This window comes from Hemitrygon akajei, chromosome 8 (assembly GCF_048418815.1).
Source record: "Hemitrygon akajei chromosome 8, sHemAka1.3, whole genome shotgun sequence".
Taxonomy (NCBI): Eukaryota; Metazoa; Chordata; class Chondrichthyes; order Myliobatiformes; family Dasyatidae; genus Hemitrygon; species Hemitrygon akajei.
In genome coordinates, this window is record NC_133131.1 from 139,026,766 (window position 1) to 139,052,631 (window position 25,866).

Below are 25,866 nucleotides of genomic sequence, written 5' to 3' on the forward strand. Positions count from 1 at the left end.
TTAGGATTTTTGAATATATAATGAGATAGTCTGGTTTACCATCATTTCCAACTCTGAACTTATGTACTACCAGTAAGCAGTCTTTGTTTTACACATGTTCATCACACATATGAACTAAATAGTACAAATTATTACATGCTATTAACATAATGAAAATAGAATGTGTGCAGAGTAACAAAAGCAGCAGAGTAGTATCAGGGAAATACCTGAATCAGCTGCTGAACAACAAACTATAGCAGGCTTTCAGTCTTCACCTATGATTCTGTGTTTTGATTAAAAGATTACAGTATACTCGATTTGTATTTTACTTTTTTAGGTTTTATATAAAATATAAAAATAACTAGCATGGTAGATTTGTTCTGGGGTTGGATATTCATCAGTAATCTTACCAATGCTTCATGATCAGCAGGTGCTTTCTCTTTAGAATTTTAAAAATCTTTAAACATTTAATGCTGTGCCTCACCTTAAAATGTTTGCAACCAGCCTGCTGAATATTCACAATTATCTTCCAATTTCAGTTTGTGTGATAGGTCTTTCTTTGTTTCATGACCAGCTTGCCATTAAATGGCATATGTTCACTCCAACGCTGAACTCTTTCAATACACAATCCAGATCTTTAATTTTTTGCTCCATGCAGCATTTTTCTATTTTTCCTAAACTTCTGCTTATTACATATGTGATGCCCCTTCTCAGAACTGTCTGTGATGTGCAGAGACCTGTACATCGCCAGGGAACCTTGCTAGTGCTTTGTGGAATTTTCTATTGGTGACGTTATGCCAATGATCAAAATTTTAAAAAATAAATTGGATTTTGTAATTTCGCATAAGGGGTACGCAACCTGTATTGTGTTTATTGCTTTACAGGTGCTGCAAATGATTGTTCTCTGTAAAACAATCATCGCATTGTAACAAGTCTATACAATTGCACAAAGCACACAAATATTTCTTGAATTAAAGTAACTTCATTTATTTTTCATGTCCTCACAAAAGAACACACCAGAATCAGTTACTTAGGGACCATCATTTTGCAGGGGAATGATCATGACATATCATGCAGAGAAAAGCAAACCTCAAAAATCATAGATGAACTCCAGCAACAAAATTAACAGTCACAACATAATGCATTAAGTTATTGTACCATCAAATAATATTTCAAAATAGTTTTTAAGAGTTCAATGGAAATCATTGCTTCAAAACTTTAAAATAGGTCATTTAGTATTAGTTGCAGTTGATTTGCATAAAGTCATAGTGTAAAAAGAGTGTATTTATGGAATTAAGGAAGGTATCACTGGTCTACGAAACCCATTTTACGTATAACCAAAACCCTAAGTTCCAGCAACAAGGCAAACAACTGGGACTCATGGGACAGAAGCCAATCTGTGTGGTGATTGATAATATCTCCTCCTCGCTGACGATCAACACTGGCACTCCTTAGTGATGTGTGCTTAGCCCATTGATCTACTCTCTTTATACCCATGACTGTGTGGCTAGGTGTTGCTGAAATGACAACTATAAATTTGCTGATGATACAACCATTGTTGGAAGAATCTCAGATGCAGATGAGAGAGTGTACAGGAGTACCAGTTAGTTGAGTAGTGTCACATCAACAACCTTGCAATCAATGTCAGTAAGACTAAAGAGCTGATTGTGGACTTCAGGAAAAGTAAGATGAGGGAACAGGAAACAATCCTCAGAGGGAATGAGAAGTGGAGAGTGTAAGCAATTTCAAGTTCCTAGGTGTCAATATCTTGGAGCATCTAACCTGGTCCTAACATATCAATGCAGATAAAAGGAAGGCAAGACAGTGATTATGTTTCATTGGGGGATTGAGACTTGGATTGTTACCTAAAACACTCGCTTCTACGATGTAGTGTGGAAAGCATTCTGACTGGCTGCATCACTGTCTAGTATAAAGTTAGTCAGCTCCGCCTTGGGTACTAGCCTCTGTAGTATCCAAAATATCTTCAAGGAGTGGTACCCAGAAAGGTGGCATTAATTTTTCAGGACCCCTATCAGTCAGGACATGCTCTTTTCTCATTGTTACCACTGGGAAGGAGGTGCACAAGCCTGAAGACACCCTTACAACAATTCAGGAACAGCTTCTACCCCTCTGCCATCTGAGTCCTAAATGGATATTGAGGGAAGCAAAACTCTGATGTCAAACCTCCGCTGCCTTGTGGCTATACCCACTCAAGGGGAAGACTTTGGGAGTAAACCCCCAAGAGAAAAATCTGGAGCTGGAGTCCCTAACACAGACCTACATTGAGTTCAATGCTGACTGGCAACTCTTGTGATGGTTCTGGTGCCAAATTGTTTTGGTCTCTGCCTTCATTTGGGTTCATCAGATGCATGGAGAGGGGGAACTCGCTCTCCATATCATACTACTCAGACTTTCAAATCAAGACAGCTAAACGCAATATCCATGGTCAACTCTGACCGACAAAGGTCTCAGAATTGACTTATTTATTTATTTACTATATTATCACGTATTCCATTGTATTGCTGTTGTTAAGTTACTAAATTTCACGACATACGCCAGTGATATTAAACCTGATTCTGATAAACGGAAAAGCCTACGCTATTTATACAATATATAATTTGATACACGAAGTGAGTAACCAAATGAATGCAAGCAGTCTTTACAAATTGTCATTGTAATCTGTATTACAATTTGAGGCTTCTGAAGAATGGAAACAAGATTTTAGTCGAAGTGTGGCATGGTGGCACAGTTGTTCCCTTAATTCCAAGAATTTAGGTTTGATTCCTGCCTGTGTGGAATTTCTGTATTGTTGTAGCAGCCACAAGGGCTTCTGCTGAATAATGTTGTTTTCTCCCATATCCAATGACATGCATGCAGAATAATGAGCTACTTAATGTGGAGAGTTGGCAAAAGAATTAAAAGAGAGTTGGTGAGTCTGTGAGAGGACTACAATGAAGGAAAGGGCATCAGACTGGTGGGATTGCTCCATTAAATTGGCTTCCTCCGGTGCTGTAATTATTAAGTTGCTAAACCAAGGCCTAGCTGCATTTGATTAAAATTTAAGGTAGTACATTAAAAAACCTGAAGAATCCACTGATAAAATTACATTAGTGTACTTATCTTTCAATGACATTTGTTAGGATTCTCCAGATATACTAATGAAGAATTTTGTGAATTGCCAGGTAATAATACGTTAATTCTTCAACTTGGGTTACTTTCCATATAAAGATCAAAGACATCAAGATAACATGGACCAAGAAAGCATAATCTATCTGAACCTTTGTACTGACAAAAAGGCAGAATCTTCCACTATCTCAACATAAAGAAATGTCAATCAAATCTACATGACTCAAACAACCAGATCATGAAATCAAGTTGCTTTATTACTTTTATACAGATCTCTCATTCTAGCACTTCTATTTGAAACTACTAAAACATTTCTGATCCAATAAAAATTCTCTCCGGTTTTTCTCTGCATCACTGGCACTGAAGGCCAATGAAATAACCTTGTACAATCTTTTGCAACCCCCTTAATCATGAAATTGTTCCTTAAAGTATGGTGATATCCTGAAAGAAGGAGAATCTTACCTGCAGGCTGAGAATAAACGGGGAAGACATGAAACAATTACAGAACTTTTGCTACTTAGGAAGCTGGGTGACATCAGATGGCAGGTGTGGCATGGACATCAAAAGAAGAATAGGGATGGCAAAAGACACCTTTACAAGAATGAAGAGTATATTGTCCAACACTAAACTAGGCATGACAACCCACCTCAGAGTACTGAAATGTTACATTTATCCAGTTACGTTATATGGCGCAGAATGTTGGACAATATCTAGTAACATGAGGAGGATGCAAAGAATATCATGGATGAAAAAAGAATATCTAACAATGATGTCATGAACAGAGGAAGCACAAAAAGAGAAATAATGTATGAGATCATGAAAAGGCAAGGTAACTTCATAGGATATGTGATTAGGAAAGAGGAGTTAGAATGCACGGTAATTATGGGAAAGATTGAAGGGAAGAAAGCAAGAGGAAGGCAAAGACAAATTATGATGGAGACTGCAACAGAGAACTGGAAATGAATACTAACAAATTGATTCACTTGACCCAAAACAGGAGTGTGTGGGCCATGGCAGTCAAAGCTCAAACTGGGCATGGCACCTGATGAAGAAGATGATGATGAAAACAACAAGCATTAATAGTCTTCTTCTGCATTGATTCTCAGTAAATTAGTTAATTAGGCATGTCACCACATAATCCTCCAAGGAAAGATAAGTGGAACAATATTAGTGTCCTACCCCAGGCAGTGAGACCGCAGTTGTATGCAGTCTGCTGAGGTGTGCAGGCAAAATCATCGGAATCCCCAATACCAGACTTCTACAACAGCTACATTGCTTTGAATTCTGTTGAGTGAAGAAATCATCAGGCAGAGAAAAAGGTCAAAAATTATCTTGAAAAAAACAGCAAGATTTTTATTGACTTCTGGGACCCATTGGCTCATGACTATTCAAAATGAAGCAGCAGTATTCAGGATGGCCTTGATACCATGCATTTGATGTAGCAAAGAAGCCTTCCTTAAGCAGAGGGATGCACCATTCCCCCAAAAGCCCAACTAAACAGATAACCCCCACACCAATTGTGGAAAAACTTGGGAAAACCTGCAGATGCTGGAAATCCAAGCAACAGGCACAAAATGCTGGAGGAACTCAGCAGACCAGGCAGCATCTGTGGAAAAGAGTATGGTCAACGTTTCAGGCCGATACCTTTCATCAGTGTTGTGGAAAAACCTGCATGTCCTTGCTGGTCTGACCAGCAAGATCAAAACACAAAAAATTGGAAGGTCAAAGTCAAAGTAAATTTATTATTGAAGTTCATATATGTCACCATATATGACCTTGAGATTTATTTTCATGCAGGCATTACAGGAAAAAAGTACAACAGAACTTATGAAAAAGCTGTACTGAAAAAGACTAGCCAATAACCAACCTGCGAAAGACAAATTGTGCAAATAATAGAAAGTATCTAAATTTAATATTGAGAACACGAGTTGTAGAGACTTGAAAGTGAGTCAATAGGTTGTGGAATCAGTTCGGTGTGAACTACTTCTTGTAAATGTGCTCAGTGATGGGGAGGTCTTTGCCTGTGATGGAATGGGCTGTGTCCAGCACTTTTTGTAGGCTTATCAATTCCTGGGCATTGGTGTTTCCATCCCAGACCATAATAAAACCAGTCAAGATACTCTCCACTGTCCATCTATTGAAGTCGCATATTGAAATGGAATTAATTTTCTTCAGTCATTGGCTAGCACTCCACCAGATATTTTCTTATTTTGGTTTGTGCTCCCCAAATATACTCCCCCAATCTTCTTTGAAATAGTCTACTTTGTCTACTTTTTTCCTCATTCAGATAAACTAGAACCCAAGTGAATCTTTGCTATACTCCTTCTAAACACTTGAGCTTTCTGATTAAGGAAAGCAAAACCATGCACTTTGCTCCTAGCAGTCTCATCAGCTTTACATAACTGCACTACGATAACTTTACAAGAAAGACTACAATATCACTTACCCTCCTAACTGCTCACCACACTTGCATGTTGCCTTTCAGTGACTTTTGTACAATAACTATATTTCTCTGAACATGTTAGCTAACCTCATAGCACTTAGAGTCATAGAACACTACATCACAGATGCAGGCCCTTCAGCCCATCTGGTCTGTGTCAAAGCATTAATCAGCCTACCCCATCAACCTGCACTTGCCCTCCATACTCCTCCCATCCAAACACCTATCCAAATTTCTCTTACATGTTGAAATCGACCCCGCATCCACCACTTGGTACCTCGTTCCACACACTCACCACAGAGTGAAAAATAAGTTAGAATAAGTTAGGACTTTATTCACTAATTTAAGAGGGGAAATTTGATCGAGGTATACAAAATTATGAGGAGTATAGACAATGTAAATGCAAACAAGTGAATGAGGTTTTTCATTCCAGAACTAAGGAGATGTCCTCCTTCTTCAAAGAAAGGGGCTTCCCTTCTCCCAGCAGCAACACTGCCCTCAACCGCATCTCTTCCATTTCACATACGTCTGCCCTCACCCCATCCTCCCGCTACCCCACTAGGTTTCTCTTGTCCTCACCTACCACACCACCAGCCTCTGCATCCAGCACATAGTTCTCCATAACTTCCTCCATTTCCATCTGGGTCCCACCACCAAGCACATCTTTCACTCTCTCCCACCCCCACTTTCTGCTTTCCACAGGGGTCGCTCCCTATGCAACTCCCTTGACCATTCGCCCCTCCCCCTGATCTCCCTCCTGTCAGTTATCCTTGCAAGCAGAGCAAGTGCTACACCTCCTCCCTCATTACCATTCAGGACCACAACAGTCCTTCTAGGTGAGGCGACACTTCAACTGTGAGTCTGTTGGGGTCATCTACTGTAACCGGTGCTCCCAGTGTGACCTCCTGTATATTGGGCAGACACAATGCAGATTGGGAGATCGCTTCACCGAACACCTACCAGAAAAAGGTGGGTCATCAGAAAAAGAGGGATCTTCCAGTGCTCACCCATTTTAGTTCCACTCCTCATTCCCAATCCAACATGTCAATCTATGGCCTCCTCTACTGTCACAATGAGGCCTCACTCAGGTAGGAGCACCACCTTATATTCTGTCTGGGTAGCCTAAAACCTGATGAAATGAACATCAATTTCTTGAATATCATGTAAAGCCACCCCTCCCCCACTTCACCATTGCCCATTTCCCTCTCTCACCTCATCTCCTTACCTGCCTATCAGGCCTCTCTCTGGTGCTCTTCCCCTTTTTCTTTCTTCCATGGCGTTCTGTCCTTTCCAATCAGATCTTCCCTTCTCCAGCCCTGTATCTCTTTCACCAATCAATCTCTCAGCTGTTTACTTCACCCTTCCCTCCCAAACCCGGTTTCACCTATCACCTTGTGATTCTTTCTCCCTTCCACCCAACTTTCTTACTTTGATTCCTCCTCTTTTCACGGTCCTGATGAAGAGTCTCGGCCCGAAACGTCAGCTGTACTCTTTTCCATAGATGCTGCTAGGCCTGCTGAGTTCCTTCAGCATTTTGTGTGTTGCTTGGATTTCCAGCATCTGCAGATTTTCTCGTGTTTGCATTTACTCTGTCTATGTCCTGACAATTTTGTATACCTCTATCAAATCTCCCCTCACAAGTTAGAGAATAAAGTCCTAAATTATTGCAGCTTTCCCTATATCTCATGTCCTCAAGTCTGGGCAACATCCTTGTAAATTTCTCTGCACTCTTTTGATCTTATTTACATCTTTCCTGTAGGTGTGTGACCAGAACTGCACACAATACTTGCCCATTTTTCCAACTGATGCAGATCGCACTGCAAGCCAAGATGACCTTTCTCACTGTGAACTGCACCACCAATCTTGGTGTCATCCGCCAATTTGCTGATCCATTTTGCCACATCATCCAGATTGTTGATACAGATGACGAATCAATGGACCCAGCACTAATATCTGCAGCACACCACTAGAAATAGCCATCCAGTCAGAGAGGCAACCATCTACAACCACTCTCTGACATATTCCACAAAGCCAATGTCTAACTTAATTTGCTACTTTTTCTTGAATGCTAAGCAATTGAACCTTCATAGCCAAGTCCATGTAAGATCATGCTAAAGGCTCTGTTAAATACCATGTAGGCCACAGCCACTGTCTTGCCTTCATCAACTTTCTTGGTAATGTTCTCAAAAAACTAACATTGGTCAGACACAACTTACCATACACAGACATGTTGACTATTCCTAGCCAGTCCCTGTCTATCCAAATACTTCCATATCCGGTCCTTTCCAATAACTTTCCCACTACTGGTGTCAGGCTCACTGGTTTGTAATTTCCCGGCTTATTCTCAGAGTTCTCTTAAACAATGGAACAACATTAGCTATCTTCCAATTTTCTGGCACTTCAATCATGGCTGAGGACGTTTTAAATATCCCTGCTAGGGCCCCCGTAATTTCTGTACAAACCTCCCATTGGGTGTGAGGGAACACATTGTCAGGCACTGGGGATTTAGCAACCCTAGTTTACCTCAAAACAGCAAACATCTCCTCCTCTAATCTGTATGGGATGATGACCAACCCCCCCCCCCCCGCCCCGCTACATTGGCTCACATCTAAATTCTGTGTCCATCTTCAGAGTAAATACAGATGCAACAAAAATCCACTGAAGATCTTCCCCATCTCTTTCAGCTCCAGATTAACACTCTGATAATCCAGAGGATCAATTTTGTTCCTTTCTATCCTTTTGCTTTCAATATATCTGTAGAAGCCCTTAGGATTCTCCTTCACTTCATCTGCTAGTGCAACCTGTGTCTTCTTTTAGCCCTCCTGATTTCCTTCTGAAGTGTTCTCCTGCATTCCTTATACTGAAGTAACTCATTTGTTTCTGCCTGCCTATACCTACTTTGCTTCTCCTTTTTCTTAACCAGGGCTTCAATATCTTTTGAAAACTGAAGTTCCCTACACCTGTTATCCTCACCTTTTATTCTGACAGGAAGATACAAACTCTGTACTTTGAAAAATAAACCCTTTCAAGGCCTTCCGTTTATCAAGTACACCTCTCCCAGAAAACAACCTGTCCCAATCCACACTTTTCAGATTCTTTCTGATACCATCAAAATCAGGCTTTCTCCAATTTAGAATCTCAACCAGTGGACTACACCTATTTCTTTTGCATATTTAACTTAAAACTACTAACATTGTGGTCACTAGATGCAAAAGGTGTTCCTCTACATAAACTTCTGTCACCTGCTCTGTCTCATTCTCTAAATGCAGATCCAGTATCATGCACTTTCTCATCTGGACTTCTACATACTGATTAAGAAACTTTCCTCAACATATTTGGCAAACTCCTTTGACAATATATGAGTCCCAGTCAATGGGTGGAAACTTAAAATCACCTACTATCACAACCTTATGTTTCATGCAACAGTCTGCGATCGCTCTACAAATTTGCTCCTCTAAATCTTGCAGACTGTTCAGTAGTCAATAATATAACTATTAATGAGGTCATACCTTTCTTATTCCTCAATTCTACCCATAAGGCCACAATAGATGAGCTCTCCAGTCTGTCCTGACTAAGTACTGTTGTTACATTTTCTGTGAATGGTAAGGCCACCCCTCACCCTCTGTTACGTATAAAACAATTAAACTCTGGAACATTGAGCTGACAGTCCTGCCCCTCCTGCAACCAAGTCTCTCTAATGGCTACAACGTCATAATTCCACATGATGATCCATGCCCCAATCTCAACCGCCTTTCCTACAATACTCCTTGCATTGAAGTATACACAGCTCATAACATGAATCCCACCTTTCAATTCCTGACTTTGTACATAGGCTTTACAACATCCTCCTACACTCTATTATCTGTTTGGGTACTCTGGCTCCCATCCCTTGCAACTCTTATTCAAGCCCCCCCTCAGCCCCGTGCAGCACTCGCAAACCTTCCTGCTCGGATATTAGTTCCCCTCCAGTTCAGGTGCAAACCATCCCTTCTGTACAGGGTCCCATGTTCCCTGCAAGAAAGCCCAATGATCCAAAAATCTGAAGCCCTCCCTCCTGTACCAGCTCCATAGCCATGTAGTCTCTCTCGCACGTGGCACGGGTAACAATTCCAAGATTACAACCGTAGAAGTCCTGTTCTTTAAATTAGCACCTAACTCCTGAACTCACTTTGCAGGACAGTGTCACCCATCCTACCTGATTCATTGGTACCGACGTGAATCAATGTTCCCTCTAATTTGTAATGACCAGTGTGTGCAAAAATCTTGTGGTGTGCAATTTTTTGCCCAGTGACAACAACATGTGTACACTGAATATTTCTTCAATAAAAACAGTATAAATATACCAGTTCAAAAATCTGCAAATACTCGCAAACTCCATGTTGTCAATACTCTCCACATCAAAAACCGGAAACAGAAATGTGATTGTGTACGATCATGAAATATACTTAACATACCAATATGGTAGTGGGTGACCTTTTGCACACAGTTTAAATTCCTTTGTCCACAAGTAGCAAAGACGTGTGCAAGCTCACACACGCTCAGGAACATTGTTGTGAATCACAACCTCACCCTCTCAATTCAGAAAGCTTTTACTCAACCCGGGATGTCACTGACCTGGCACTTGAAAAAGTTTTTCTGTTTTCTGCATCAAAGCGAATAACTTCACACTTGCTGTAATATATTTTACGCACTATTTTCTTGCCCATTCACTTAGCTTGTCTATGTACCTTTAAAGACTCTTAACATCCTCCCCCCTTTCTTACAATCCTGGATTTAAGGTATAAACAAAGAGGTAAATTGGTTTATTATTATCATAAATACAGAAGTACAGTGGAAAAACTTGTCTTGTGTACTGTCCTTGCAGATTATTTCATTATAAAAGTGCATTGAGGTAGTACAAGGGGAAAAAAGTGTCAATTGTAGAGACCGTGCAGGCGCAAGCAGTAGGGTACAAGGCCATGGCAAGGTCAATTGTGAGGTCAAGGCCACTCACATTGTAATGGAGACTATCCACTAGTCTTATAACGGGGATAGAAGCTGCCCTTGAGGATGGTGCTTTGTGCTTTCATGTTTTGGCATCTTGCAAATAGTTCAGTGATGAAATGCAAGTTGGGACACTGCCTGATGGGATTGGTTGAGGGGGTTAAGAAGAGAGAATGTGCTGGGTGGATGGACTTAATATGTTCTTCCCCCAGCTCAGATGCTGGCGTATATCTTGAACAGTGGGCCAAGCATTGACATCCACTCAGTACCCCACTAATCACGACCTGCCAATCTGAGAAGGCTCCATTTATTTCCATATTTATCTTTCTACTTGATAATTGTCATCAATCCATGTCAGCACATTACCCCCAAATCTGGATGCTCTAAACTTGTTAGTTAACCTCCTGCATGGGACCTTGTAGAAAGACTTCTGAAGATCACAATATCCCTCATTCAACAGTTCTCCATCTACTAAGCACAGTTTCTAAGAATAGCCGTTGCCAAGTCTCTCACAATTTTATTTTCATAAATCCATGTTTGATCCTATAATTATTTTCATCATAGATTTTAGCATTTTCCTACTGCTGAAGTAGCTCCTCCTCTTCCTTAAATAGTAGGATCACATGGTATCCTCAAAACCACAGGATCAATTAGAATCTGTAGAACTTTCACTCACATTATGGTCACCTTTAGCACAAGATTTACAAATCATCAGGCCCTTGGGATTTATTAGGTTTTAGTTTCACCAACTTCTTGGTAGCTGTTCTTTTTTAAAACTAATCCTTTTCTTTAGTCAATTTTGAATGCAAATTGACAATTAAAATGTAATGTTATCCATTTTTTATCTTAATTTGAGCAATGGCACAGAAAATTATGTGCTTTTTACAATATCGCTTCACTGAAGTGCTCTTTCAGGAATCACCGTGCAAGGATTTGTGCTCCCAACTTTGCATGCCTTTAAATGTGACTACACAATGAAATTCTGTTTTATCTACTCAGATGATCTGCTCATCTGAAGAGTCTTCTCTTTCACCTGTGCAAACAGCAACAGAATTTACAATATAAAGCCATGTTCCAATGGAACTTTACAAGGAAGGGTTGTAAACCTTTGAGCCACACATGGACATAAATCAGCTTTTTTTTTGGTTGAAATTTTGGTTGAAGGAGCCAAAGCTGAAATCTGCTTCCAGCACCTGAAATATTTGACTCTCACAGAAACACACCTGATCTAAGAAATAGTTAATGAGCAAAAATGACCAATGACAAAGTCCTGGAGTACTTAAGGAGTAACAAGTAATGTGTTAGGAAAAGGCAAGACATACAGAATATGCTGATCATGGAAAATTGAAGGAACAGATACATCTGTTGATCTTATAACTGAAGTCATTCTTGGGAAGTGCATGGAAATTCCCAATGTAAAAAAATAAATTTCAAAGTCAGGGACGTCAGAAATCATTGAAAGGGGCCCAACCATATCTGTTAACTTATCAACACCTTTTGGAATATCAATTGAACTTCACCCAAAGAACAAATTTACAATCTCCAAAGAATCCTTTCTTAAAAGAAAACACTGCAACAATGAATTTAAAATGGAATCTTGTAAAAACTCTGCCATAGAAGCCTGGACAGACTATTCACTTGAGAAAGTTTCTCTAGAGAGTACAAGTAGTTCACTGGCATCAAGCTATGCAAGAAAATGGCATTATATTGTCAGTCAAAGGTTTAAATAACCAAGCATACATATGGAAAAGTGGATTATAACAGATTAAACAGCGATATTGTATTTCTGCAAAAAAAAAAGAAAAACATCAAGTATGGAAACGTAGTGTCAATGTTCTGCTAGACAGATTATTTTGACCTCCGTATATTTTCCAGCTGTGGTTTTTTTTTTAAAATAAAGAGTATCACATTTCTTTTGTGGACAAGATGATTATTTATAATGTGCTCAGCATCAACAATAGACAGTTTAAAGTGAAAGTTAACTATTTGTGTCACTTGTGAGATTACAAATACAGTGCAATTAAAATGTATTTATTTGACTTTTATGTCCTGAGGATTTCAAATATACAGACTTACTAAATATTTAACTGAAAAATTTTCTATATTATTCCAACAAAATTATTTTCAGAATCTTCAAATTCATTTATGATGACGAATTATGATGAATTAAATGAACAAACTGTTTAATATACAGTATCAATGATTCAAATCAAATGATGCCTGAAAGTTCATTTTCTCCTGGTACATATATAGTGAGATAAATAATCCTCATATGAACCTTAAGGTTACTTAAAGAAAGCTCTGAGGGGTAATAAGTTTTGTCTTTTTTAACAGACACAAAGTGGTTGCTAACTGGTAGACACTGCCAGAGAAGGAGATGGAATTAAATACATTTAGAAAGACGGTTAAATAGACAAAGCACCGAAAGCAGGGAAGAAACATGGGTGTAGACATGGCAACTTGAAGGGATTGCATCTCAGCTGCATGGTTCTATGACACAATTACAAGACGACAGGAAAGCAACACACGCAAAATGATGGAGGAACTCAGCAGGTCAGGTGTTTCAGCATCTTGTGTGTCTTGCTTGGATTTCCAGCATCTGCAGATTTTTCCCTGTTTGTGATAAGACTACAGGAAATGTATCCTTTATCTCAGCAAATTATCATTAGCTAGGCACGTGGCTCTGTGTATTTCTATTATATTCATAATGTAGTAGGGAGTCTGAAGCAGAAGAGCTGCATTGCCTTGATTATTGTGTGGCCCAGGTCCTCATACCACGGCGTTGACTGATAAAGGGGAGGAGGCACCAGAAGCAGTGTATGAGAAAACTGAAGTACAGCAAAGAGTGCTAGAATCCAAGCTAGGTTATAAGGCTACCCTTGCAGGCCAGCTCTCCCATCAATACTGTTCTCCACTGTTAGTTCCCTAGAAAACAGACTGGATTACTTTTGTCTACAACTGATCAAGCACGTGATGAGGAACTGCTGAGTGCTCATTCTTACAGAGACATGGCTCCAAGACAACATCGATCTTCAGTCCATGCCAGTCAGGGACTTGCGCTAATATTACTGCATTGTGCTGTATCATAACTATTTGTGCTGTGTGTGACTACATTTACTATGCTTTGCACCTTAGTCCCAGAAGAACGATGGTTCATTGAGTTGGATACGTGTGTTTGGTTGAATGCCAGTAAACCTGAACTAGTAAGAACAATGCAAAATGCACCACAGGAATATTCAATGGAAATTTGTCACTTAGCAACTCAAAAAGACCTTGGAGCACATCATCCTATCCTTGAAAAAAGCATGGCGAGAGAATAAGGTGGTCAAGACACACATGAAACACTATTCACTTTTGGCCATGATAGGGGACCTGACAACTTGAAAAGTTTCAAAGCAGGTCCAGATGGTGAGGAGGCTGAAATCTTCGACAAAGATATACAATTCTAAGATATTAGAAGGAGGCAGAGCGGAGTGATAATGGTGCTAAACGGCGACTCCTTTGCTTGCATCTTTGGAAACAGCTCTATTTCCTCTTTAATATCTTTATTTTTCCTTTTCAGGGTTCTTATGAAGACCCTGACCCGGAATTACACACTGACCATGGTTCTTAGTGGGTACGGGGTTTCAAAACCAGCCGCTGTCACTCGGCACGTCAAGGGCTCGGCCCAAGTATTTGGCTGGGCTTTGGAAGCTGAGGATCTCGGGACTCTGGAGATGGACGGATTCAGGGTCGGTGTCACGACAGGAGACCTGTGTGTCGTCAGGGGAGTCGGAATATCTGTGGCTGTGTGCTCAGAGGCTCGTGATCATGAGCTTTGGGCACAGAGCTCGAAAAAAAGCGATGTGGCAGACTTTTAACCTTGTAAACCAGAGTTTTTTGTTATGTCTCCACGCTCACTGTGAAAGCGGAGACACCTCTTTCTCCCTTATTAGGGAGGGAGGGGGAGGGGGAGAGAGAGAGAGAGAGAGAGGGGGGAGGAGGGGGGCAGGGGGGGAGAGAGAGAGAGAGAGGGGAGGAGGGGGCAGGGGGAGAGAGAGAGAGACAGACAGCCTGTGATATGTTGAATGCCCGGTGAACAATGCAGTCTTTGGGGTAACTGCAAGTCTGTTGCTCACGCTTGAGTGCTCGGTGGTGGTGCCAATGCTTTTTTCTGCCGGTGGGGGAGGGGAGAAACATTGCTTGTTGCCGCTTATGAGTGGGGTGGGAGGGGGGACTTTGGGGTTCTAACATTTGACTGTCGTTCATTCTTTGGGGCACTCCTCTGTTTTCGTGGATGGTTGCAAAGGAAAATCATTTCAGGATGTATACTGCATACATTTCTCTGACACTAAATTGTATTTTTGAACCTTTGATATTAAGCCCTTCCATCCTCTATCTTTTCTTCTACACGATGCCTTAGCTGACCTTTAACGTTATTCTAAATACCAAAAATATGTTAGCTGTTTTAAAAAAGTCAGCCATGATCTTAGTCATACGAGGTGGCACAGCCCACTGCCTATCAGGTCCTTGCTGACAATCTTATTGAATGGCACTGCAGACTCATGAACTTGCTCCTCTTCCCATTTCATAAAATTATGTTCTCAATCATCTTTACCCCACATTATTAAATACTTGTTAACAAAAGCTTAGCAATCTGAAACTTGAAACAATTGGCTTAGCACCAAATATCTCAATTAAGTATTTCAATACACCATCTTTCTTTGTCTGGATCCTAATTCCTCTCTAAAAAAAATCTTACTGGAATTTTTTGGCTTTGTCCCATGGTCTTAGTCTGTCAAATCAGAATTAATTTTTCTTGAATTGCCAAAAGGTATTTTTCCTTCATGTCCTAAAAACCATTAAATCACTGCTTAAATAGTTTAATTCCAGAAAATAAAATCCTTGGATTTTATAATCTCACATCACAAAGCAGGCACCATAATTCACATACCACGCATGAGAGCATGTAAACTAAATACACATCTAGATATAAAAGCCAACACTGCATTTTTAAGGAGTAAAATGCCCTGGCCATATACAGAAAATAATAATAGCAAGTCTTTGGTCTCAGCTTCTCATCATTTTGAGTACATTGATCCATCCTCTGAAGATTGATATAGATAAACTCACACATAACTATGTTTTTCATATTCACTCAGAACATGAAAGGCATCAATTAGCGTAATGCTATTACAGCTCAAACAAGCTGAGTTCAATTGCACCATTGCCTGTAAGGAGTTAGTACGTTCTTCCCAGGCCCATGTTTCCTTTAGGCGCTCTCGTTTCCTCACGTTCCAAAGACGTACAGGTTAGTTGGTTAATGGATCACATGGGTGCAACTGGCTTGGTGGGCTGGAAGGGCCTTTTACCGTGCAGTATCTCTAAAATAAAACAAAAACCTATGAAAGTAAAAGTAGGAGCCTCAAACTGGCCCTGCCATTCAATGTGATCACGGCAAACCTGTCTCCAATCTCCTCTTCTGTGCTAGTTTCCTATAGCCCACATTTCCCTGATCTTTCAAAAGACTATCCACCTCTACATAAAATAGTATCAACAATTCAGACTCCAAAACCCACAGGGAGAGGGAATTTCAGGGAATTCCCATGCTCTGCACTCAAGATTTAAATGACCACCTGTTATTCTTGTACCCATGTCCAATTGTTTATCATTTTTCTACTGATGGAAATATTTTGGCGTCTACCATGGCGTGCCCCCCTCCCCCAGGATCTCAGATGCTTCAATAAAATTATTCCTTCCTTGTTATTCTAAACAATGCAGATCTAATTTCTAAGGCTAATTTACAGTTTCCATTCCGAATCATTTGCTGCACTTAGCTGCTAACTTGTTGAAATTTGTGCACAAGATCATCTAAAACCCTCTTGATAATAATTGTAGGAAGCTTTCCCACATTAAGACACAAATTTGTGTCTTCACCCACAAATTCAACCAGTTGCAGAATCCAAAGCATCTCTGAGCAATATGCTCTTCCACCCATCACTTGTGTCCAACTTAGATACCTCACACTCTGAAACCTTCACCATGTTTGTTTTATGTATGTAAATAACTTTGGAGTTTCATCTTGCCTGCCTGAAAAAGGCCTGTTCATTCTGACCATCTTCAATTTAATAATTAATCTTCAACCCACATTAACTTATCTTCCTGAATACTGTGATCTCTTCTTGTGCATCGGCCTTAGATGACATTTTGTCAAAAAATAATCAGCCAATTGAGAGAATTTTGCAAGATTATGCAATCAAAATGCTGGAGGAACTCAGTGGATCAGACACTATTTGTGGATGGAAATGGACAGCTGACATTTCAGGTCCAGAACCTTCATCTGGATTTGTTATGTTTCTGATAATATGTTCTTCTAATAATATGTTTACATTGGGGACTTTGAAAAGACATTTAGACAGGCACATGAATGTGAGGAAAATCGAAGGATATGAACATTATTTAGGCACAAGGGATTAGTTAGATGTCCATTTGATTAGTAACCTCCTTGTTTTGTCAGAACATTGTAGGCCTATATTCTACTGCATATTCCAAAACACATTTAAATCATAAACAATTCTCCTTTGGCTCCTCCCACTTCCTTCAAACAAAAGGTGTAGCCATGAGCACTTGCATGGGTCTCAACTATGCCTGTCTTTTTATTGGCTACGTGGATTAGTCTATGTTCCAAGCTTACACTGGTGTCCGTCTCCCACTTTTTTTTTACTGCATTGGTGCTGCTTCCTGCAGCCATGTTGAGCTTGTCGACTTCGTCAACTTTGCCTCCAATTTCCACCCTGCCCTCAAATTTACCTGGTCCATTTCCGACACCTCCCTCCCCTTTCTCAATCTCACTGTCTGTCTTTAGAGACAGCTGAACTACTGATGTCTATTATAAATCCACAGACTCTTACAGCTACCTAGACTATACCTCTACCCACACTGTCACTTGTAAAAATGCCATCCCCTTCTCTCAATTCGTCCATCTCCGCCACATCTGTTCTCAGTATGAGAGTTTTCTTTCCAGAACGAAGGAGATGTCCTCCTTTTTCACAGAAAGGGGCTTCCTTTCTTCCATCGTCAACGCTGCCTTCAACCGCATCTCTTCTATTTCACGCATATCTACTCTTACTTCATCCTCCTGCCACTCTACCAGGGATAGGGTTCCTCTTGTCCTCACCTACCACCCCAGCAGCTTCTGCATCCAGTACATAATTCTCCGGAACTTCTGCCATCTCCAACGGGATCCCGCCACCAAGCACATCTTTTCCTAACCCCACTTTCTTCAGGGATCGCTCCCTACACAACTCCCTTGTCCATTCGTCCCTCCCCACTTAGCCCCCTCCTGGCCCTTATCCTTGCAAGCAGAACAAGTGCTACAACTGCCCCTACACCTCCTCACTCACTACCATTCAGAGCCCCAAACAATCCTTCCAGGTCAGCTGACACTTCATCAGTGAATCTGTTGGGGTCATATACTATGTCTGGTGCTCCCAGTACGGACCCGTGTATACCAGTGAGACCTGACGTAGATTGGGAGACCACTTTGCCCAGCACCTATGCTCCATCCAGCAGAAGAAGCAAAATCTCCAAGTAGTCATCCATTTTAATTCCACTTCCCATTCCCATTCTGCTATGTCTACTGTCATGATGACACCACACTCAATTTGGAGGAACAACACCTTATAATCCGTCCGGGTAGACTCCAACTTGATGGCATGAATATTGATTTCTTGAACTTCCAGTAATGCCCCCCTTCACCATTCCCCATCCCCTTTTCCCTCTCTCACCTTATCTCCTGGCCTGCTCATCGTCTCCCTCTGGTGCTCCTTCTCCCTTTTCTTCCTTCAATGACCCCTATCAAACTCTTCCTTCTCTGGCCTTGTCCCTCTTTCACCAATCAACTTCCCAGCTCTTTACTTTGCCCCTCCCCCTCCCAGTTTCACCTATCACTTTGTGTTTCTCTCTCCCATTCCCCCACCTTTTAAATCTACTCATCTATTTTTCTCCAGTACTGCCAAAGGGTTTCTGCGCAAGCATCATATATATTTTTTTTCCATAGATGCTGCCTGGCCTGCTGATTTCCTCCAGCATTTTAAATCACATCCCTTTTAAGTTTTCATATTTGTTGCTTAAAGCTCATGCACTCTATTTTGCCACCCTATGTTACTTCTGCATTGCTTTGAAGCAGTACAATATCCCTTCATTATTTTATCAACCAAGTTCAACTCTTCCCAAGATGGTTCTGTATCACAGAAAATGTGTCTTTTCTCCTTGTAAATGCCTAGAAGAAAATAAATTTACTCTAAACTTTGAAAAGGGAGGATGCCAAATATACACTGGATGAGAATTGTCTGGTAGCACTACATCTACAGAAGCTAACATAGTTCTGAAAGCTGTTGCTACCAGGTTGGCCCAAAGGCTGGGCTACTTGGGTAGCACCTCTCAAACCCAAGGCTTCTATCACCAAGAGTAAAAGGAGCACTGTAATGCCAACACCTATTGGTTACCCTCCAGCATCTGAGGTGATTTAATGTTTCCACGTTACTTCTGGGTGCCTGATTATTCATTTTTGACAATGCAGGTGTCATTGAATTTTCTCGTCATTCCTAATTTTGTGAAGATTGTGTGTGGCCACCATCTTTAACTGTAGCAGTCTTTTTAGTCTTTGGTGTATTTCAATAGTTAAACCCAGGGATGATGGGATGGTGACACATTTCCAAGTCAGCTTAATGGATACATGAGAAAACAGCCTTCACGTCCGGTAGAACAGTTCCCTAAATGAAAGTAATTATGTCTTCAACTATTTGGTTGACTTCATTGAGATGCAAGGCTCCTGAACATCTGGAAGATCAGGAGCTAAAAGTATAAAGAAACATCAAGCATGTAGTCAACCACAACCCAAAAGCAGTCATCACAGAAGGAGGACACAGAGAATACTACAACCTAAAAATGAGCCTGGCAGCTCATCTTGCACAAATACCATCCAAGTTCAATACTAAATTATTGGTATTGAATCTAACAAGCAAACACTGTGTGTTAAATGCATCATAAAGAGTTATGGGGATTAACTGAAAATCCGCATTATACTCAATGTTATTGTCCCACCATGTCAGTTGACCCAGGCGAAGGTAGGAGCAAGGCTTATATTAAAATGGGAGCAAAGAAGTACATGAATCAGACCACCTTCCAGAGCACAGTAAATTGTAGGATCGAGGTATGCAAGTCTTCATAGTTTCCTTCAGGGAATACAACATGCTGTGGAAAGACCTTGTCTTGGCATTAGTCACCCAAGGGAAATTAGCTTTCTTATCATGGGCTCATGTTTTATGTCTATGGCACCTCACCATTTTAATCAACTTGCCAGGTATAGCTGTTATCGACACTTACGATGTGCAGTACCAGGAAAAGCATGTCATTTGGGGATCGAAAAGTAGCTTAGCCTTCAATAAGACCAACCAGATGTGGTCACATCATATAATGGTTGTCGAAATTATACTATAAATATGTCTAGAAATATGCCTGCCCATTATGAAACCTGCAAGTTCACCAGAGCACTAATACTTTGAAAACCAAAGAATAGGGCCAGTGAGAAAAGTATAACAAAAAAACCCTAAAACATTAAATATTCAAATCACTAAGTAAAAGAAAATGTATAATGAATGCAAAATGGCATCCAAACTTCAAGAATAAATGAATTATCCCGAAAAGTTTTCCAGGTATAATTTACAATTTTCACAAGAGCACTAATGCAAAGTGACTCAAAATATTTGGCAGATGAATGTTGATAACTACCATATGACCCCACTGTTTCTTGTTGTCAGATTAACAATTTTTTTCACTAACATTATTAAATGCTTACTCTGCAGGTTTGTAAAGGGTTCAAAATTTATGAGCTGATGCATAGTTTCAAGTGCGAGTTTGATAAAACCCAAATGAATCTTTTATGTGTTGTGTAGGTCAATGGTCACTAGCCACAAAACATATTACAACTTAATGTATCCTTCAAAGAAACTGCAGCTGGGTGTGTAGTGCCGAAGTCTTAAAAATGGGCCACATTGATATCAAAGTATTACCCGGAGAAGTGTAATTGGTAATCAATGATTGAACCTAAACAATTCATATCAGCTGAGAAGATAGCAAGTTTTAAAGAAAGAACTACCTGTTATAACACAAAGTACACTGCAGATGCTGCGGTCAAAGCAACACGTACAACCAGCTGGAGGAACTCAGGAGGTTGGGCAGCATCTGTGGAAATGAGCAGTCAATGTTTTGGGCCGAGACCCGAGTTCCTCCAGCTTGTTGTATGTGTAACCTGTTTTATAACGTTTGTTGCATTGAGTCTACATACAAGACAAATGGAATACTGCGATAAAAACTTAGCACATACACGAACACTCTTTAGAGAAGAATACCGGACATCTTTACTTTAACTGAAATTTCACAAATATAAAAGAAAGAATTTGATTGATTTTTACAATATATGTTTTTAACTGAAGTTGAAATGCAAACTAAACACTGGAAACATCTAAGGTCAGGCAGAATCTGTGAGAAAAGAAATAATGGCAACATTTCATGTGGAAAGTCTTTCTTCAGAACTGGGAAAAAGTCGATTAGCTCAGGAATTTTATCTTGCTATCCATCAGCATGCTCTGGTATGCTATTTGCAAAACATTACACTCTTTATTATTCTTGAAGTGCCTCTTTAACAACAGTAACCCTAACCTAACCCTAAATATCAACCTGTTACCTATTGACTTTCCACACTTTCTTCTCTGCATCTTGGAAGTACACTTCTGCTTTCTTTGCCAGTTCAATTTAATATCAGAGAATGTATATAGTATACAACCTGAAATTCCTACTATTCACAGACATCCACAAAACAAGAAACCCCCAAAAAACGAATGATATATCATCAGATCCCCAAAGCCCCCAGCCCCTCTCACGCACAAGCAGAAGCACTGACCCTCCCCTACCTCCACTTGTGCCAGCAGAACCCCCACCCCCACCATGCAAGCAATAGCAAAAGTCCCTCCCCCACAAAAACCCTGAGCTAAAGTCCATCAAAAACTACAGCACTTCCGTATCTGAGACAGGATTTCTCTATGACTGAAGCATTAACTTTGTTCGTCTTTCCACAAATGCTGCCTAACCTGCTGAATGTTTTCACCATTTTCTGTTGTTGCTTTTGCAGTCTATGTTTTTCATTCTCTATGATTCCAAAAGGTGACCCAATGTTATAACCTGTACATACTGCTCCAGGCAGTGCACTTCTGCCTCTTTTATTTTATGACTTAATATTAGTAGAATGTAGCATACTGGAAAAAAAACAAAAACTCTGATTATTTTTTCCAGCAACCATTAGAAATAAAAAAAACAATTAATGAACACTCAGAGATAAGTATACAGCCATACCTACAAGAGTTTAAACACGCTGACTGTATTATAACCTTTGCAATACATGTTTCAGTTTCAATATCTTCTGATCAATTTGCATTCCATAACAAGCTAAAACAAATTGCACTTAAATTGCAATTAAAATTAATGTAGCAGTGATGTTCATGAAATTGTGGATTACACACACACAAACACACACACACACACACACACACACACACACACACACACACACACACACACACACACACACACACACACACACAAAGTTTATAGTCTGCAATTTAGGATTTGATCCCCTGTCTAAACTGAGGTACAATTAAATTTGTCCTGGAACAAATTACTGTTTTATTTTAAGCTGGAAATATCATTGAAGTGACTGGATTAATCAAGGGTAGACAGGACTCCAGACTGCTGTGATACATAAAGCAACTACACGAGTCAACAGTCATTATGCATCCAGATTACACAGACCGGAACAAATAACTAAATAGACCCAAATACTAGCAAAAGAAATGCCCTAAGATGTCTTTCAAACCTTCTTGAGAAATACTTATACTTTAAAATTGGAATAGTATACTGCACAAGAAAAACCTGAAGCTGTGATAGATGACCCTTGTCAGAAACAGTAATCATTCTGTGCTCAAGCAGTTTGGAAAAGCACATTTTTTTAAAAAAAATCAATTCAAAAAGATTTCATGAAACACTAACTACAGATCCTAGGTACAAAGGTTAGCTGGCTCTTCAAATATTTTTCATGTTTCTGAGTATATCAGGTGGTTTTCATAAATCTTCTAATATTGTACTTGCACCAATTTTAAATCCACAAAATTTGCAGATCAGTTCATCATGCAGTCAGGTGTTAATGTCTTTGGCAGCCCAAGTGAGTGACCTGGGCTCTTGGATCAATCTCAGATTTCAAGATGTGAAGAAATGCCTTTTCAGTTGTTGCAGCTGAAAAACAGCTATGTGAAATATTTTCTGTCACTGAGGTCAACAATCACCTTGCAAGAAGAGAGGCAAGCAGTGTATTGTTCAAAGTATGCTCATTCAGTTTTGTTATTTAACCAATTTTCTTTCTTACTTTTACAACATAGGTGGTAGCCATTCAACTCCTGAGGTCCATCCAGAGCTCCCAAAAGAGTAATTCCATCAATCTCATTCCGTCTCCTTTTATTTCCCTGTAAACTTGCAAACTATTCTTTCCTACATGCCCATCAACCCACTTTTGATTCTTTTGACATTAAGACACAAGTTACAGTGGTGAACCAACCTACCAGCACACTCTTAGGACTTGGTAGGAAACTGGAGTGTTCAGTGGAAACCCACACTGTCACAGAGAGAACATGCATACTCATATTCACAGAATTTTGCCCGGGGAGAAGTGGGGGGGAGTGGGGAATAGATGTAGGTTGATGTAGGGGCTGTCTTTGGGTGCAGAATTTGAGATCTTTGAAGGAAAAACTACATTATTCAAATCAAGTAGAATAATTCTACCAAACACATACAAGTAGTATTTTGATAATTTTTCTGAACATAAAACAGGCTCTTTGACCATAATACCAAATTAATCCCACCTGCCTTCACATGATCTATATCACTCCATTCACTTCTTGTTCTTGCCCTTGTCTAAATGTTTAAATCAGAATCAGGTTTTTTATCACTGACAAATGTGAAATTTGCTGTTTTGTGGCAGCAGTACAGTGCGATATATAAAAAACTGCAAGTTACAATAAGAAATACATAAAAAATAAATAAGTAGAGCAAAAGGGGAACTTGATGGTGGAGGGGAAGAAACAGTTCTTAAAGTTGAGTGTGTGCCTTCAGGCTCCTGTACCTCCTCCCTGATGGTACTAATGAGAAGAGGGCATATCCTGGGCGGTGACGATGCTCAACAATGTTTACTGCCTTTTTGAGATGTCGCCTTCCTCAAAGGTGGGAGGCTAATGCCTATGAGGGAGCCAGCTGAATTTAATTTTTAGCTGGCTGAAATTAGCTGCAGCTTTTTTTCCTGATTCAGTGCTCTGGTGCCTCCATACCAACCAGTGATGCAACCAGTTAAGATGCTTCCATCACTTCCTCTAGCAGCACACTCCATGCACCTGTCATTCTTTAAAAGACTTGCATCAAAAATCTCCTTTAAACATTCCCCTTCTTACCTGAAAACTCTGCCCTGGTACCTGACATTAGCACCTTGGCACAAACACTGACTACCGACCTTACCTCTACCTCTCGTAGCTTTATAGCACTTCAGTCACGTCACCCCTCAGCCTCTGACGCTCCACAAAAAAAAACAATCCAAGCTTGTCCAATCTCTCCTCAGCGTCAATATTCTCTAATGCAGGTAACATTCGGCTAAATCTCACCTCCACTTTTCCAAAGCCACCACATCGTTCCTGTAATGTGACAACTAGAAAAGCACATATTACTCCAAACGAGGCCTAATCAAAGTTTATACAGCTAGACCTTCCTGATGAAGGGTCTCGGCCCAAAATGTCGATTGTACTCTTTTCTATAAATGTGGCCTGGCCTGCTGAGTTCCTCCAGCATTTTGTGTATGTCGCTTAGATATATAGATAGATTATTGATCCCAAAGGAAATTAGTATCACAGTAGTATTACAAGTGCACAGACATACAACTATTAGAAGAGAAGTAAGAAAGAATAAAAAATAAGTTACTTCAAACAGTCTAACAGAAGGGGGTCATCTCCGGCTATAGGTTGACTCAGTATAGAGCCTAATGGCCGAGGATAAGAAGGACCTCATATAGCGCTCTTTGGAGCAACACAGTTGACTTAGCCTATTACTAAAAGTGTTTCTCTGTTCAGCTATGATGGCATGCAGAGGCTGTGAAACATTGCCCAGATGGCCAGGATTTTCGGTAGGGCCCTTTGTTCTATCACAGCTTCCAGTGTGTCCAGTTTGACTCCTATAACAGAACCAGCCTTTCTAATCAGTTTATTTAGCCTGATGCCATTGCCCCAACACACCACCACATAAAAGACTGTACTGGTGACAACAAACTGGTAGAACATGTGAAGGAGAGGCCTGCATACTCCAAAGAATCTCAGTCTCCTCAGGAAGCAGAGGTGACTCTGGCCCTCCTTGTACACAGCCTCTGTGTTGGTGCTCCACTCAAGTCTGTCATCCAGGTGCACCCCCAGGTACTTGTAGGTCCTCATCACATCCATGTCATCACCATCAATAATAAGAGGGAGTTTTCCTGAAGTCCATCACCATCTCCTTTGTCTCACTACTGTTGAGCTGCAGATGATTCAGCTTTCACCATTTGACAAAGCACTCTACCAGGGCCCTGAATTCATCCTCCTGTCCTCCCTTTAATACAACCACCTTTTGCTGAATTATCAAAGAATTTCTGCAGATGATGTGACTCAATGCTGTATCTAAAGTCTGAGGCATACATTTTAATGCAGCTGCAACATGAATTCCTGACTTTCATACTCAATGCCTCATCCAACACTCCTTCTTTATTACCCTGTAAACTTGAATTGCCACTTTCAAGGACATAGACACCTGGACAAAACTATACCTTTACAAGTAGTCCCCGAGTTACGAACATCCGACTTACTGACAACTCGCACTTACAAACCGAGGAAGGAGAACGCCGTCTGCCATTTTAAGTCGTTGCCGTTGACACTGTGTTGAGTGTTTAACTTTGTATTTGGCTTAAATTTTTCTTAGTAAGATTCACCCTGACCCCGCCCCCCCCCCCCCCCCACCATTCCGGTCGGCTGGTTGCGCAGTCAGATCAGCACTGGGCTCAAGAACAAAGGTTCCCGAGTTCAATTTAGTGACAGACCGCTCCCGTGCCGGGATGATGTTGATCCAGTGACTCCCGTACCATCCATGCAAGGTTGATGTCGAGCTCGCAACTCGACCTCGTAAAAAAAACACTGCCACCTCCAGTTTAAATTCCCATGCAGAATATTGTGGAGGATCAAATA

General features: G+C 40.4%; 1 protein-coding gene across 8 annotated transcripts in view; it reads right to left on the reverse strand.

The window, feature by feature from the left end:
* mpp7a (MAGUK p55 scaffold protein 7a) overlaps positions 1-25,866 on the reverse strand; it is a 464,536-nt gene that overhangs the window by 214,740 nt on the left and 223,930 nt on the right. The gene's annotated exons all lie outside the window — the stretch shown is intronic.